This window comes from Convolutriloba macropyga, chromosome 11 (genome assembly GCF_964194025.1).
Source record: "Convolutriloba macropyga chromosome 11, txConMacr16.3, whole genome shotgun sequence".
Lineage (NCBI taxonomy): Eukaryota > Metazoa > Xenacoelomorpha > Acoela > Convolutidae > Convolutriloba > Convolutriloba macropyga.
The window spans coordinates 7,855,154-7,859,447 of record NC_134478.1 but is presented as its reverse complement, the minus strand read 5'-3'; positions in this window follow the sequence as shown (position 1 = coordinate 7,859,447).

Here is a 4,294-nt window from a genome sequence, read left to right as displayed (position 1 = left end):
GGAATTAGATGAACTGGAAGAAAACAACAGGGAACGGTTGGCAGAGGCAACTCTGCAAGAATTTGAATTGCTGGACGCCGTTTCTAAAGGTAGCCAATCTGAAACAACTGCAAGTGCTAGAAGCTCAATGAGAAGTGAAAAGGCTGTCCAGGACTGGATCAACACCTCACTTGCTTTAAGTTTTAACAATGGGAAAACTAGTGACCAGATGTTATGATTGACACTCCAGAATGTCCTAGCCACAACAACGGCAAAACAGTGGAAGATCAGAACACTGAAAATTCAAGGTATTCCATTCCAAAAAATTGTCGAGGCAATTATATTTTAAGCAATGAGACCCTGCAGCAACTCGACCCCTATTATACTCCACCTGAAAATTTTTTGGCTGCTGCTAACACACAGGCGTTGTACCAGGCGCACCTAAGGGCGCAAATGAATCAAACAGGCCAGCAAGGCACGGCGCTCCCAAGCATAACTAACCAAGGAACCGCGGATAGTCAGCCGCCTTCTGTACAAGCCCCAGGGGCTTCTTCACCACCCATTCAACAGCCCATTCCACAGACGTTCGCACCACAAGAAAATCAAAATAATGCATCCGAGTTTTTCCACACGCACAATCCAGGGGACCTGAAACATCAAGTCTGCCGAAGAATAATTTGGCCCAGCAAATATGCTCCCGACAACAAATTAATTGTGTCCCCCGAGCACCAAACGCCACTCTTCATCCTTTGCCGACAACAAATCATCCAGTTCCCGTAATAAACGTTCCCTTGCACCCAAGCGCCCCACCAAGTCCAAACACTCAACAGCACAACACCGAACCCGCTCATCCTAATGACCTTCCCATTCCGAACCCAGTCTTCGCACCTAACCTCACTGCTCCCATCTCACACGCCCCTTTGACTAATCAGCCTCTCGTCAACAATATTTTTCAGAATAATAATAACCGAGTACACAAAGTCGTACGTTCCGTTGCTCCTCATTTCCCAAATATGCCTAATATCCCTCTTGGCCAAAATTTTGTCCCAAATATGAGTCATTGGCGGTTTCCACAGCACAGACCATCAATTGTCAACCAAAACGTTAATACCGTAAATAATGTTGCTCCAAATGTACAGGCACACATCGCACCATCAGTTACGAATTTTCCACAACGAATATATTCGAATTCGCCTATTTTGATTGATATGCAATCACCATCCGGCGCACAACAGGAAAACCCGATCGCGACTACTAGTAATGTTGTACCTGGTCTAGCCAGTCCGGTTTTTCAGCCAACATACTCCTATGTTGGGCCCACTCCGTTGAGTTGGAGCGGTCCGCAGGTGTCTGCACCTGCCCCTCCGATACCGGACAATGCGTCATTGATTAGGGAATTAGCTGATGCAATAACCAGCAAGAAAAATGAGCCCTTGCCAGAATGGAAACTTGCTCAGTATAATGGCGATCCATTACAATGGCACGAGTGGTATGGTCAATTCAAAAGCGCGATTGACTCGCAATCGCTAACTGATGATGTTAAATTGACATACCTCAAAGCCCTCGTCACCGGTAAAGCAAAGATTGCAATCGCCGAGTTTGCTTACTGTGGTTTAATGTACAAAGATGCACTGAGGACTTTAGAACGTAAATTTGGCCAGCCACAGGCAGTCGTAAGTGCACACTTGGATAAACTAAGCAACTTTCCGCCTCTTAAAATGCACAATAGTGATAACATCATTAACTATTCTGCAGCCATATCCAGCCTCGTTGGGGTTCTCAAGTCACTATCATATGATGCTGACTTGAAGAGCGCTTCCCTACTTAACCAAGCGGTACAGAAGTTACCACCAAACATGAAAGAGTCATGGTCGCTCTTTACGGTTAAGAAGCACTGGTTTAGGCCTACCCTCCTCGATTTTAATGATTGGCTTAAAGAAAAGGCTGAGGCCCATGATCTTATGAAACAAAGCGGAACCAAGGCAAGGCCTGAAGATAACAGCACTTCAGTAGCCAAGACCAAAACAGCCTCAAAAGTGTTTGCATCAAATTCACAACAAAGGGAAACAAAGAAGCAAATGCCATCTTCTTCCACAAACACTTACTTTTGCTGCATTGTATGCAAAGGTAACCACCGGCTATGGGAGTGTCGAGTTTTCAAGGAAAAGACTCCAACCCAGAGAGCTAAGTTGGTGGCGGATAATAAACTTTGCTTTTCGTGCTTACGGGACAAGCACACATTCCGCCAGTGCCCTCAACCGAGAAAGTGCCGAGCAGAGGGGTGTAATAGTTCGCATAACTCACTATTGCATGGAGCAGATAGGGTTTTCCCAACAAAACAGTCAACATATCCCAATACTATCCAGTCTTCTGGCAACACAGGTCAAAGTAAAGCAACTACTAGTCAACAGCCGTCTAATAAGACCACAACAATGTCATCTGTTACTGATGTTAAGGGGCTCCTTCAGTAACGGAGTTGCAGTTGGTCAATTCGTCTGGTTTAGATACCAAGGCTTTAGTTTTGTGTGATACCGCCAGCAGTAACTCTTGGGTGGCCGGTAGTCTCGCAAATAGACTCGGTTTGCACGGTAAAGCACTAAAGCTAACTGTCAAGGGCATTAATACCGAAGAAAAAGTTGACACTAGGATTGTTGAAGTTACTGTGAAACCAAGAGAACATCAAGATTTCGAACCATTTACCATCAACCCTTTCGTTAAAGAGAGTCTGAACGTCGGCTCTGATATAATTAATGTACAGGCCCTGCAAGAGACCTACCCACACTTGGCGGTCCTTGATCCCGTGACATATTCCTATAAAGACATTGAGATGATACTCGGACAAGATGTCTATCACGCCATCCGCCCGTTAGAATACTTCTCTGCCGATGAGAAGCGTTCACCCGTTGCCGTACGCTTACCCATAGGTTGGGTCTTAAGCGGTCCGTTACCATCAAGTTCGTGTTTAACCTCAACATGCTTTAAAGTGAATATCGAACAGGACAATGAGTTAGCAAGTCAATTAAAATCATGGTACGACATTGAATCATTCGGAGCAAACAAGCTGGTAGACTCAAGATCTGCAGCAGACGCAAGGGCTCACGAAATTCTTGAGAGTACCACCATACACAAGGGCCTGAGATACGATGTCGGAATGCTGTGGGCAGCAGACAACATCCAGCTCCCAAATAATTACTTCTCCTCCCTTGTGCAACTAAAATCGCTCGAAAAACGTTTGGCCAAGGATGAAGACCTCAGAGAGAAGTATACTATTACCATCAAGGAAGATCTAAATAAGGGGTATGTAATTGAGGTTCCGGACGCTCACAAGGTTGAGAGCCGGCCTGAAAAAGAGTGGTACCTACCCCACCATCCGGTTTTAAACCCGAACAAACCAGGTAAGGTGCGTAGGGTGCTCAATGGAGCAGCAAAATTTCATGGCGCCTCACTGAATAAATCTTTGCTCACTGGCCCTGATCTGCTCCAAAACCTTATTTATGTACTTCTTCGCTTCCGACAACATCCATATGCCGTCTCTGCCGACATCGAGGGAATGTTTCTACAGGTTGGTGTATTACCATCAGATCAACCATCACTTCGCTTTCTGTGGCGGGAGGACCCCACAACTAACGTTGTAGTGTATCAATATACTCGCCATATATTCGGGGCTAAAGACTCGCCCACATGCGCCCACTATGCATTACAACGCACTGCGAGAGACAATGCCAAGTTTTACCCCGAAGCTGCAAAAGCCGTCCTTGAAAACTTCTACATGGACGATTACCTTGACTCAGTGGAGTCTCCCGAGAAAGCCATCAATAGATCGAAGGAATTGTTACATCTTCTCCATCTCGGTGGGTTCAAGCTTACAAAGTTCGTAAGCAATGTACCACATCTGCCTGACCATATTGATGGTTCCCCTCAATCTACTGAGCCCAAGGTTATTGTTTCATGTCAGGAGGATTCATCGCATGTGCTAGGGTTAAAGTGGGATCACACTAATGACACTTTAGTTGTGAGTCGGGGTACAAGCTGCGCTATCACCAAGTCCCTCACGCAACGCTTGGTCCTAAGTCTTGTCTCGAAAGTCTTTGACCCCATTGGTCTTGTCGCACCATTTACCGTCGGTGCGCGACTGCTCAGAAAAGACATCTGGCGTGTCACAGGACAACAATGGCATGAGGAGCTCCCACCGGACATGGTTCAAAGATTTTTGGTTGGGAGTGCGGACTTACCAAAGCTTGAAAACATCAAAATTCCCCGAAGTTACTTTAGTGGAGCCTTTGATAATATAGAGCTGCATATGTTCGGCGACAGT